Below are 13,967 nucleotides of genomic sequence, written 5' to 3'. Positions count from 1 at the left end.
TGTACTTTTATTTCAGTAAAACAACGCAACCCGTTTCTCAATTTTCATATCTGAAATGTGTGTGAATCGTACGGTCTATTTAACGATAGCCTAGTGCTACTAAATACGGCCGGAGTACGGCGCCGGAATGAAGGTGTAATTAGTGCTGGCTCAACTTTAAGAAATATGCAGAGATAACTCACCAGAGAATATTATTGTAAACTATATATTACTATATAGGAATAAAACAACACTATAATGAGTCACTGCTGACAAAAAATAAACTAGCTTCGATGGTAGAGAATGTTCTGTTAATCATTGTAAAGCAATAATTAAAACCTATTTTTTTGTACCAGCGTGACATCAATCAAGAAAAATATCGTAAATGTACTCATAGTTTTATACGCCGACGTTATTCTTTGAAAAGGTTGACTCAGTTTCCAAAAGGAATGAGTTCTCCTTAGAAAAGCAATCTCCTCAAAAGGCTGAAATTGCCTGACAAACAATAGACAAAGACAGCGAATAAAGTTGATCTTAAAAGGCGTTATGACTTAACTAAAGGCGACTTAATGAATTTCAGCGTAAATCAGCGGACAATGGAATGTAAAAATGAAATATCCACTTTTTTAGTCGTTCAGCGAAGTGATTAAAAAAATCTGGCAGCCACGCGTCACTGGAGGAGGAGTTCAACTTGGAGTTAACCGCCTGACAAGTCCCAACATCTCCTTGTGGTCAGGAGCTAAGAATGGAGTTTAGAATAATTGCAGTTGTATATTATGCTGAGGAACATTCTTCAGTGCAGAGTACCCAATACAATATACCAGTCCAAATACTCTGTAAACTGTGTCCTTGCACTGAACTTTCACCTTGCGAACCCGTCCAGACTTCATTGGCTAACAGTTACAAAAACACACAAAGCTTTTCTCTTTACCTCTCCCGTCTATCATTGTGTGCTGCTGTCTGGAAACCCGTTACTTTTCGCCTTATTTATCACACGGGCCCTCTTGCATTGATGCGAAATGGAAAGGAAGACGCAGATAATTGACAGTTTAGGGACAAGAAGATCACAGAGTATAATCTTCATCTTACTGCTGTGTTCCGAAGCGGGAGGTTAGAGTGAAAGTGGGGGGGGGGGGGGGGGTTGTTCAATCGCCTCTTTTACATTAAGTAGTTACACAGATCATAAAGGAGCTTTCAATGCAGCTTTCTAAGCTTTATTATTTTAAATAAAATAACTGTCCGCGGGACCCTTTAACACTTCTTTAGATTCCAAACGCTGCTGGTGCGAGAGCACAAAAGGTATACCCGTGTCAGTGTCCCGGGTAGAATGAGCTCAGACCCATTCTTTCTCTCGCTTTGCCTCCCCTTTGCACACAAGCGCAGCGCGTGGCGGCGGATGGAAGCCCGAGGCTCCACCGGAGGAGGGAGGGTGGGAGTGGGGTGGTCGGGGTTGAAGTGAGGAGGGGGGGGGGGGGGGAGATAATAAAATAAAAGACACTGAAGTCTTTTGTTTACATAGCAGGTGGATGTGACGTCACCTGGACGCTGCACTGCAAAAAAATAACAACATCGCAATCCGCCGAAACCTTTCACTTTGTAGTGCGTTGCAACTCGTGTGTGCTGCAAATTTTTTTTTAAAAAATTAACAACCTGTGATTAAAAGTGCAGCCCTTTTACACCCACACGAGCTTCTGTCGTGTGAGGAAATCTGTCAAGAGACGGGCACGTGCGGGTGATTTTTTTTTCGTGGTGGGGGGGGGGAGAAGCAAAAACATTTGAGTGAAGTGGGAGCGCGAGCCCGCGCGTGCAGCTGGAGCCCAGACAGCGCGAGCGAGCGGAGTGATATCCCCCTCTGTTATTTATTCTAGGGCTTGTTGTTGAATATATTTTGTGGTCTCCTCCCCCCTTTCCCCCTCCTCCTCCTCCCACTCGTACACAATCGTAGTTTTTAAAAAAAAAATTTGCACTTGCAAAAATTAAATTAAAAGTGGAGTGAAGAATATTTTATTTCATCTTGTACACCGTCGCTCTCTCTCCGATAAGCGCCGCTTTCACTTGTGGTAAGTTTTGTCTTAAGTTTTTTTTCTTTGCTCAAACTCAAGAAAAAAGTTCAGTGGTAAGCCTTCCAAGGTTGCGATTTTTTTTTTGTCCTTCGTTGGTTTTATTATGGAAAATATTGCATGGAATGTGCATTGTTGCGATTTTTTAAAATCTCCACCGCGAATTTGTATTTTTAAAGGAGCCGTGATGCTTTAATGGTTTCTCATTAATCTAAACATGACGTTCTTCTTCCACATAAGCAATGGTTTTAAAATATATAACGCTGTATTATTTCTCCAGCCGAGTTCCTCACCAGTCAATCACTTGCATGACCAAAGCGGGGCGAAACCATTCTTGTCAAGAAGGGTATCTTTTTATAAAGAGTAGTAAAACCTGCTGAAAGTAAACAGTATCTCAATTTTATTGGACGAATGCCTTAACTCTATTGATTTAAGCTTACTTTTTTTAAACCCCAAAAGATGAATTATTAACTCGCATGGATGATTGTTGACATTCTCTCAGTCACTGAAAAACACGAATAAGTTGCAAGGGAAAGGAAACTGCAATTCTTGATAAGAACTTTCTCTTTCTTCAGAAACCTCTTACGCCGAATCTAATTAAGGTTTCTTCTCCCCCGATCCCAAACCTTAAGTATCGGGCTTTTCATTTTTAGCACGTGTCCCATTTAAATTACTGCAATTGTTGACACTCTCGCGTATGGTTTAATTGAGAAGTTAGGTTCAGGGTTTCTCCGGATGGGTGAGTGGGCACTATTCCTCGAAACTCCTCTGCATAGTTTATTGTTATGCACAGCTGATTTGAAAAGTTAACGAATTGATAGACGTGAAATGGACATTAACAATTGAAAGGCGTTAGTGGCTGCCTCAGGGGCAGTATATGATGTCCAAATATTTTATTTACAAACACAACTTTTGTGAAGGGAGAAGGAAATCACAAAATACATAAATTGTGGTTCAGTGCATTTACAAATGAATACTATGCATGCTTAAAGGTTCTAATGTATTTTATGTTCTCAAAATCTATATGAAGTATCACCCTGGCTATTAAAAGAGAAGTGAAGGGGGGAGAGGGAATGAAGGTCAAGATATTTGTGCAAATTTGCTGCAATATTTATGCACTCACAGTTGCCAAATCCCATGGGTAATCCACCTGTTGTTGCATGTGTCTGCAAAAATACCTTGGAGGGAATGTATTGTTTTGCAAAAAAACTCCACTTGATCAAGTTGGGGTATCTAGCATTGGCTATATATAACAATTTATGACTGATGCATGTCTATAGACTATTGACAAATTATTGATGTGTTTGTAAGGTGTGAAATGTTATATTTGACTCCAAAATTTCCAAAAAAACATTTGAACACCACCACCTCTAAGCATATTTCTGAAGAACAGTTTTTACAAGGCTTTTTAGTGATCATGTTGGTTCTCTATCATATAATAAACACCTCAAAGGTTAAACAAATCACTATTGACTTACACTATTTTAAAGCGCTTCCAAATATGCACTTTCACTCTTCCTGCTCCCACACAACTCCCTTTCCATGGGGGAGGGGATGCCTCAGCTTTGCATTTGCTTGGTTTCTGGAGCTTTGGCCTGGACCTTCCCATAATTGTTGGTTGTGTATGCTGTTCAGTGCCTCTATTGGTACCACTGTACATAGACAGCACATTAGTGCCTCTTGCTGCCAGTTTGGTCATGTGCAAATATTGTGTGTGCAATCCTTCTCCCCCTCCATCCTTGCAGCAACTCCCAATGGCAGCTGCTTCGCTAACACGAGCTCGAGGTGGATAGCAGCCATTATTAATCCCCCATGCCATTTTCATTGAGCAAAACAACTTTTCTTTCATGTCTGCATTTATATTTTTGGGGCAGCTGTGCACTTTTACTACCTAGATCTTTGATTGCCATGTACTGCTCAATACTCAAATAGAGTAAAATACTGGCACCAGAAGATAATTGCAGTCATTTTGATTGGGATGAAAAGTATTTCATATTTACAGTAGAAAGATCTTGCATTTATGTAACATATTTCACACCTTGAAAATGTCCTAAAGCATTTACAGTTAATTAATTACTTTTGAAGTGTAGCCACCTATTTTGTAGGCAAACATGCAGCCAATTTGCACACAGCAAGGTCTCATAAGCAGCAGCGATCAGTTAATCTGTTTTTGGTGGTGTTGGTTGACGACAAATGTTAACCAGGACACCGGAAGAACTCCGCTGCTCCTCTTTGAATAGAAGCCATGGCATCTTTTACATCCAACCAAGCAGGCAGATGGGGCCTCAATTTAATGTTTAATTCGAAAGACAGCACTTCCGACAATGCAGTGCTCCCTCAAAACTACACTGGAATGTCAACCTAGATCACGTGCTCAAGTTCTGACTCTGTCTAAAGCGCTACCGCTGAGCCAGTGCTGACACAATGTTTTTACCAATCAACTGTCTGTGCTGAGATCCATTGGCTGCCCATCCATCAGTGCACCAACTTCAAAATCATTGCTCTCCTCTACAAGACCCTTCACGGCCTTGTTTCGCCCTTCCTCTGTGATCGCCTCCAAACATGCATCTGTTTCCACCTTCCAATCTTTCAACTCATGTTCCCACCCACCCCGCCCCCCCCCCCCAACCCTTCAGCCAATTCTTCCTCACACTCTGGAACTGTCACCCTAACCCAATCTACCTTGCTACATCTTTTCCAACCTTTTGAAAACCTCTTTAAAACTTACCTCTTCAATATTGCTTTTGGCCACCTCCCCTAACTATCCTACTCCTGCTCCGTTCTAATCCTTAACTGTGAAGTGCCTTGAGATGCATTACTGTGTAAGTTGTTTAGTAAAATCCTTTTATTGTGCATGTATACCACACCTCTTCCCTTGAGTGCTCTCAAACATCAGTATCCTTGAACTTCCTGACACCCAACCTCCCTGCTCCCTGCTGCACACTCCTACACCCCGCTCTGGTATCTACTATCACACTCAAACCCATCCAAGTTCTCACATTCTCTAGACTCCCCAACCTACGCAACAGCATAACTTTTGACTCACCGTGACTAATGCCATGGGATATCCACTGGGAGTCATGATAATGCTTAACAGATTCAGACCTGGACTATTATTATAATTATTATTAAAAGTACAAGAGTCTGAATCAATTCCCATCCTCACATCTGATGTAGCCATATGGCATTTTCTGTCTAGCAATAAAAAATAACTTTTTAAAGTTATCAAAACTTGGCTACTCTTATGCTACTGTGTTTCTAATCAAACATGGCAATTGGAGGATCTGATCTGGTAGCAATGCCAAACAGCCCAAAAGAATAAGTGGCACCTCTTTTCTGCAGAATCTTAATGGATCCTTAGGGCTGCAGGCCTTTTGGCTGTTTTTGGATAGTAGCCAGAAGACCCTGCTGTTGGCAGTCATTATCATTGCTGCAGGCCTCTCAAGGTTTCCAGCAACAGCTGTATTTCTGCCCTTGGTTTTGGGTGCATGTTCCTGCCAAGGGGCAGGCCTATGCCCAGGGAATGTTGGACCTATGGTAGTGACCTCAACACAGAAGTACAGGCCAGTTCAGTTCATGATGGGCAGAACACACTTGGGTGTGTGCCATGTAACTGGGGTGGGGGGAGGGGAATAGGGTGGCCATGGTGTCCTTCGAATACATATCAAACTTATAAAGACTCATGGTATAATTAACCGTTCTATTCCTTTTTTTTAAAAAGGCTCTTCCAATGAGGGGCATTACCAACTTACCACAATATTTCAGTCCCATATACTTAGCAGAAATGTAATGAAGTCTAAAAGATGATACACAATGACTTCCTGTACCACATGCCTGACCCATTTGTGCTAAGATCATTTTGGACTGATCTGGGTCTACATTTGTACTGCAAATGTCACCTCTGTTGTACATTATATTGATGGGATTATGACTTTAGTGTGAATGAAAATTGAGCACTTTCATAGGCTTGATTCAAGTTTATCTTGAGTCCAACCAAAATAAACTCAACACCACAAATAGTGTTTTTTTTTAGAAATTCTTATGCCTTCCCCATTGACTTTTTCTTCTTGATTGTAAGTGAAATGCCATTGGATCAGTTTGGAAATATTTAGCCCAAACCAAAATATTAGACCATAGACATATTGAAACTAGGAACATTTAAAGTTTTGAGTGTTGAATGGAGAAGGCCACATGCAGCCTGACATTTTTTCTTATTGTTCAGAATCCAAAGTAAAGGGCCAAGGCCCGCGGTGCAGATACCAACAAGACCAAAAAGAGTAAAAGAGAAGTTGAGGAAAATTGTAATTGGATGATGTCAAGCTGGGGTTTAAAGTACAGGGAAGGAAAAGCTGAAGGAAGTCAGGAGATCCACATTTCTAAGGTCCTGGGAAAGAATGAGTTGGAGAGGAGACTGTTTGATCAGCTTGAAGATGTTGGAAGGCAGAAGAGCATGTAAGATGGTGTATTTGCAGCTTAGTGGAAAAAAAGAGGTGCAAGTTCAGAGGAGCACCAATAATAGTAGCCTTGGTAAAATAGAAGGACAAGAAAAGTAGTAACTCAGAGTAGGAGGCTGGGAGTAGGCGGGGATTCATTATTCAGATGACGAGTTTTTTTTTGTATCTCTTTTGGGTGTGTCAGTAAGGTGTTAGAAGAGCCTCTTTACATATTGGAATAGTGTTCACATTTTGGACATACTTTAGCTTTTATATAGAGTTAAAAGTATTTGACAGGGTGAAGAACTGTTTAGCATAAGGAGGAAATTTAGCTTCTTGAAGCAACAATGGAGGACATATGGTTATTGGAGAAATTGAGATCAAGAATATCAGTAGATGGAGAAGGACCAAGAGTGGAGCCATCAAAGGTAAGAGATTATAGTTGTTGGCTACAGGTATTAAAAGATTGAAAGCAGCAACGGTGTAGATTTTTGTCTTCTGTTGGGGAAGTAATCTGGCATAGCAGATCGCCCACTGTTTACAGAATCTGCTTGATTTCATTCCATTGATTTTGATGGAATGAAAATCAGATTGGTTTTACAAAGAGCAAGCAATTCACTCTGCCAGATTACTGCCCAGTGGTTGAAGTATAAAATCTATCCCCATATTTTAATTGCGCTATCAAAGGGCATGGAGGAAGAAAGATATAGCAATTCAACCATTCCACCTAGAGAGGAATGGAGGTTGTGTGTGCAGAAGGTGTGCAATGAAGGAAGCTGATGAATATAGAATTCAATGAGCAGCAAAAGAACAGACTAATCAGCAATATGTGGGCAGGATTGGATGGTGTTTGAAGGAGGTCATTGACATAAAAGAACAATAGGAGACAGGAATGAGCCATAGGGAACCTTTTTGAGCTAATTGTAAAAGAGTGAGAAGATGAGCTATCAGCTATAGCATGGATATCTTAATTTGAGAGAGAACTTCAGAGAGAGACTTTACAATGGTAACTTCTGTAGAAGTTCACCGTACCAAACCCAGTCAAACTAAAAGACTTTCAATGAATGATCCACCAAAGTGTTCAAGATCTGAGCTGTAGAGGTATGCAACCTAAGCAATAAGATCTTCAGTCAAATAACCTTGCCAAAAACATGCTGGAGATCATGCAGTAGGCCAGAACTTTGAAGGTGATTGGGTAGTAAACAGCGGCTTCCATCAATTTAGACAGTACTGATAATAATGAAGTAATAGTTGAAAGGGTAGAGCGATCACTTTTCTTGGGAAAAGGGTGAAAATAAGCAAATTTCTAAGGCTAAGGAAAGATGAACTGGGAGAAAGAGCATTTCAAGAGAATGCATACGATGGGGTAAGTTTGAAGGTACTTAACCATATTGGGATGGATACAATTATGACAGGATAGAAGTGTTCAGAATGATCAGAAGTGTTATAGGAGTCCAGAGAGCAAAAGATCCAACACACCTGGTGGGGATAAAACTTGACGTCAGTCACAAAAAAAGAATGGATGGAGGCTCTTTAGGAAGGCTATTGAAATTAGAGCAAGAGGAGAAAAGTGAATCATAAATGTCAACTTTCCCTTGAGAATAGGAAGCAACTATACCAATCAGAAGGAGAATTCTTAGACATTATTAGATAGTTTAGGCAAGCAACCAAAAGGAACAGCTGTTGAGAGCAGCAGAAAGATAGCAGTTGACACTTGCTTTCATTAAAGTTGTCTTTGTTAGCTCTACCAGTGGATTTGCTGAGGCTATGAGCAGGGATAAAATTGGCTTGGGATACTTCAGACTGATCAAGATGCCAGGTACAATAGGCAGAATTTTTATGAGGGATAGCAGAATGGCAAGCATAATTGAACCAAGATGTAGTACTAGATATGAAGGAAGTGGAACAGCGAGGTAGAAAATCTTCCATGCAAGCAAGAATAATATCAGTTATTTCACTGGCACAGATAGAAGAATCCAAAGAATAAGCGCAGAGTTGGACCACTGAAAAGAGTCAAATAATTCTCAAAGACCATCCTAGTTGGCAGTCATGCTGAACTATAAGACCAGACTCTCTTTTTGAAAGAGATTCTGCAAAAGGCAGATAGTGAGACAATAGTCAAAACAGTCCATCGTTGAGGTATTGGCTTAACTTGAATGCATTTCTACTAAGCAGGATAAATAAATGGGGGGGAGGGTGTAGGACTCTGGAAGAGTTTGCAAAGAGATGGGGGTGACTTTTTGTTTTCTTTTCTAAGCTAGAGCTGAGTGTTTAGATTTTCTGTTGCTTAAGAAAGTAAAATCAAGGTGCTGCTATATAGAATACTGCAATCTTGCCAATGTAGAGACATGCACATGTGGAAATTGCTACAGATCCGTATTAATCCAGTATTATAGATTTGCCTGAGGTTGAAAAATCTGGGAAATTTTATATATATATTGTAGAGGAGACCCTAACAGTATCAGTTCATGCAGAAGGCTTAGCTGAAAAAGTGGCATTTCTGACTGCAGTACCAGGACCATTTACACTGGCAGTGTCTTTTCCAACAACATCTGTCCTGTCAATTACATTGGTGCTTCAGTTCCTTCACATAGTGGTTCAACAACTGACATAGCAATTGGATGGAGATAAACTGGCACAAAATCAATAGCTAGCAGAAAATAATTAATTTTAGGAGAAACAGACTGCCAGCCTAAGATTAGAGAACAAGCACAGGTTAATGCAAATGTTACAGATGAGGGTAGTCAACAAACTTTTAAGCATCGTAAGAAATATTAAGTATTTGATCAAAATGCACATTGTATATGTAATTTAACATGCTACAAATGTACAAGTTGAGAAGTATGTTGAGTGGAAAGAAAAAAAACTTTTGTTCAGATACTGGATGCTCATTGGTATAAAGTACTTTCAGCTTTGGCTGAATTCAAAACTCCCATATTAACCAGCTGAAGTTGTTCCCTCCCTTCTGGGATCCTAAGTGACATTATTTTGGGCATTTTCAATCTGGATCCTAGTGGGTATAATTCCACAGCACAAAACAGGTCCATAATTTTCCACTAAATACTGACAGGGTGGTGTGGGGGAAAAAGCACATTGATGCCTTATTAAAGATAGGCTATCTTGATCTGGGAATTATCCAGTTATTTAAAGATATAAAGAGAAAGTTTGACTTTGTGTGTAGTATTTTGCTAATAGTAACCTGTTCAGCATCAGTACCATTTCATGACGAAATGTAACATTTTGATCCTGTGTAAGGAAAAGTAGTGATTAACTTTTACATTCTCAAATTTTAAATGATTCCTGGAAAAAATGGATTCACCTGTTACCGTGAGTTTTTTTTAGCATTTTAGGTCACTATATGTATTTATGTTTAGACCTGGAAATGTAATAAGAATTTGAACATGGAACAGACTTCCTACTGGTAAATGAAACATAAACATACATTGGTCAGTTTCATGAAATAGGAGAATTCATGAATGTGGATGCCCTAACTACACATGGCCTCCTAGACCACCTCACTATCCCTTGTAAATGCTTCTCAATTACTTCTCTGGGTTACTGGTTCCCCTCTCGGCAAATTTAAGGCAAAATAAAGTGAAGAGGGAAAAAATGTACTTGTTGCTCGTGTACTGTGCATAAAATTTAGTTTTATGTACTAGAGTCAGCATCACAGATAAACCTTGGGGTCGGACAGTGGTGGGGGGCGGGGGGGAAGAAGAAGAACTGTGAGGGAGAGACGCTCAGTTATAAAAAAAAAGTAAGGAACTATCAAGGCAACGTGGCTAGATTGTTGTGTTGGAATTTTGACAGTGGAATTGATCAGTTTGCATATAGTGGTCAACTCCATGTGTTTCTAAATTTTGTTGCCTTTGAACTCACTTTTTCTGATGCGATTTATTGATTTGGAGTCAATTGATAACTTGTGTTTTATAGCTGCAAAATAAGAGTTCATTTTTGGCAATTCCCATTTGCTACAATAGAGACCAACAACAATTTGGAACCGTTCTCCATAGAACCAAATATGATTATTGGCATGTGGCCGCTCCAACCCAGACTGAGTTTTAAGATTAATTTTGTATATATTTTAAATCCAAGGACTGCAGGTTTTGTGTGTTTTATTGATGTGATGCTTCACACTTGAGTAATAACTACCAGCTACTGGGAAAAGGCTGGTGCAAAAGTTGTTTGTATAGTGCAATTGAGAGGAATTTCCTGTTTTTAAAATAATTTTGTAGGATTTGATATGAAAGAGCAATTGGACAATGAAGTGTTCATAAGGTCTGTAAAAGTGACTAAGAGCTTCACATTTTGGAGCAACAAAACTAGCAAATATGATCTCTAGAATGTTTTGACCACTTGCACAAACTTGTCACAGTTGCAGCAAGTATTTTCTCAGCTAAAGTTGAGAGAATTTTTAGGTCACTGATTTGGAAAGTAAGTTCTCTTTAAAAAGTTTAGTTCCAGCCAAACCCTTCATTATGTTGATGAGGGTAGTGCAATTGATGTTGTGTATATGGGTTTTCAAAAGGTGTTTGATAAAGTACCACATAATAGACTTGTTAGCAAAATTGAAGCCCATGGGATTAAAGGGGCAGTGGCTACATGAATACAAAATTGGCTAAGGGACAGAAAACAGAGTAGTGGTGACCGGTTATTTTTCACACTGGAGGGAAGTTTGCAGTGGTGTCCCCCAGTGGTCGGTGTTGGAACCACTGCTCTTTTTGATGTACATTAATGACCTGGACTTGGGTATACAGGCCATAATTTCAAAGTTGGTAGCTGACACGAAACTCGGAAATGTAATAAACATTGAGGATAGTAACAGACTTCAGGAGGACATAAACAGACTGGTGAAATGGGCAGACACATGGCAAATTAAATTTAACGCAGAGAATTGTGAAATGATGCATTTTGGCAGGAAGAATGAAGAGAGGCAATCATAAACTAAATGGTACAATTCTAAAGGGGGTGCAGGAACAGAGAGACCTGGGGATGTACATACACAAGTCTTTGAAGGTGGCAGGGCAAGTTGAGAAGGCTGTTTAAAAAGGCATATTGGATCCTTGGCTTTATTAATAGATGTGGAGATGCCGGTGATGGACTGGGGTTGACAATTGTAAACAATTTTACAACACCAAGTTATAGTCCAACAAATTTATTTTAAATTCCACAAGCTTTCGGAGGCTTCCTCCTTCCTCAGGTGAATGGTGTGAACACCTCTATCAAATCTCCCCTTAACTTTCTCTGCTCTAAGGAGAACAATCCCAGCTTCCCCAATCTCTCCACATAACTGAAGTCCCACATCCCTGGTACCAATCTAGTAAATCTCCTCTGCACTCTCTTAAGGCCATTCAAATTTCCACACCATTCACCTGAGGAAGGAGGAAGCCTCCGAAAGCTTGTGGAATTTAAAATAAATTTGTTGGACTATAACTTGGTGTTGTAAAATTGTTTACATTTATTAATTGAGGCATAGAGTACATAAGCAAGGAAGTTATGCTAAACTTTTATAAAACACTGGTTGGGCTCCAGCAGGAGTATTGTGGCCAATTCTGGGCACCACACTTTAGGAATGATGTCAAGGCCTTAAGAGAGTGCAGAGGAGATTTATTAGATTGGTACCAGGGATGTGGGACTTCAGTTATGTGGAGAGATTGGAGAAGTTGGGATTGTTCTCCTTAGAGCAGAGAAAGTTAAGGGGAGATTTGATAGAGGTGTTCAAAATAATGAAGGGTTTTGATAGATTAAATAAAGAGAAACTTTTTCTAATGGCAGAGGGGTTGGTAACCAAAGGACACAGATTTAAGGTAATTGGCAAAAGAACCAGAGGCAACATAAGGAAAAAATATTTTACGCAAGTTGTTATGATCTGGAATGCACTGCCTGAAAGGGTGGTGAAAGCAGATTCAGTAGTAACTTTCAAAAGGGGATTGGATAAATACTTGGAGGGGGGAAATTTTGCAGGGCTATGGGGAAAGAGCAGGGGAGTGGGACTAATTGGATAGCTCTCACAAAGAGCTGGTACAAGAACGATGGGCTGAATGGCCTCCTGTGCTGTATATTCTAAGATTCTATGTTTATACTCTGGCTTTTTTTCTTGCCATTTTTGCCTTTCAATCTTTTTTTCTGAAATTCCTAACTAGTTTTTTCTTCTGTTCATCCTGTTTCTGTTTTCATTTCCTTTTATTCTCTTTATTTTTATTGTCTTGCTGCCTTATGTTTTTGCCATTTGTTTTCTCATATACATTACTGTATCAGTGCTTTGCTTCACATCTAATTTTCTTCTTATGGTCCATGTTTCTATTTAATTTAGCTTCTTCGCTCCCCCAATCTCCATCATTCAAATAAATACACCTGACACTCTTGCATGATCTCGAGAAATGTGAAAACTGAGATTTCATTTAGAGCCATGCAGCGACACCTCTGAAGGTTTCCTGCGGTCTTAGTGCCTTCCCTTTTTATTAATCGCACAGCATGTTGCATTTCTATAGCACTACCCATCAACACAGAGCAATCTTGGAGCATTTTGCAGGGTGGTGAACCATTGAGTGGATAGCAAGCAAGAGAGACGAGAGGGATTAGAAGCAAGTGAAAGCATATTAAAACAGAAAGGTGGTTGGGAAGGAACAGGAGAAGGCCATCCAGCCCCTTGAACCTGTCTGCCATTTAGTTAGATCATGGCAGATCTGTACCTTAACTCCATTTACTGCCTTTTGCTCCATATCCCTTGATAACTTTCCTCAACAAAAATCTATCAAAGAAAGTGACAAGGTGGAGCTGCTGAGCGAGTGAGTTCCAGAGGGTGGGGGTGTGCAATTTCCTGTTGTGTGCTTCTGGTGTGCAACAGGACAACAAAGTGGAAAATCTTCTCCAGACTGTCCAGCATGTATTTACTATCTCTCACCATTTCAAGTGTCACACTGCAAATTTCTCTATCACACTTTTTAAAACATTTCTTCTTCATTTTTAAAAAAAAGATAGTCATTTGGAATGTACAGGTTCCAACAGAAATTGAAAATACCCTTCTTACGGAGCTAGTATATCTTTAATCCCTGACCTTGCCAATCATACTTCAAACAAAAAGAAAGAAAACCAGGGTTTTGATCAGCAACCTGAAAAATAATTCAACTCTGGCTTTACCTAAAGTTGACTTTGAACTTTGTGGCCTTAAAGGCACATGGCTTCACTTTAGCAGCAGAATAATACACTGTCCATTAAATGGTAAATGTTATCGTCCTTTCAAAAGCCTGTATCATCTGATCTGTTATGAGATATGACCAGGAGATCTGCTGGTACCTATATATAACTAACAATCTTGTGTGGGTGCATGCTCCATTGAAATCTACTATGTAAACATTTCCAAAGGCAATTACAATGTTAAAATACCAATGCTCATTTGTTACACTTACCTGCAACTATTAGATGCCACGCCACTAGATGGTGTTCTAATGAGAATTCCATTGTTAAATGACAACACTGACCTGTCATTATCACC

At 39.8% G+C, this 13,967-nt stretch overlaps 1 protein-coding gene across 3 annotated transcripts in view; it reads left to right on the top strand.

The window, feature by feature from the left end:
* The first annotated feature begins 1,744 nt into the window (after positions 1-1,744).
* Positions 1,745-13,967, top strand: part of foxp2 (forkhead box P2) — a 561,942-nt gene continuing 549,719 nt past the window's right edge. For all 3 annotated transcript variants that reach the window (XM_067999554.1, XM_067999556.1, XM_067999553.1), the window contains exon 1: positions 1,745-2,039. The gene's annotated coding sequence lies outside the window, so the exon portion shown is untranslated. The remainder of the gene's footprint in view (positions 2,040-13,967) is intronic.

The sequence above is a fragment of the Heptranchias perlo genome, chromosome 18, assembly GCF_035084215.1.
Source record: "Heptranchias perlo isolate sHepPer1 chromosome 18, sHepPer1.hap1, whole genome shotgun sequence".
NCBI classification, from domain to species: Eukaryota; Metazoa; Chordata; class Chondrichthyes; order Hexanchiformes; family Hexanchidae; genus Heptranchias; species Heptranchias perlo.
This window is presented reverse-complemented; position numbering and strand designations above follow the sequence as displayed.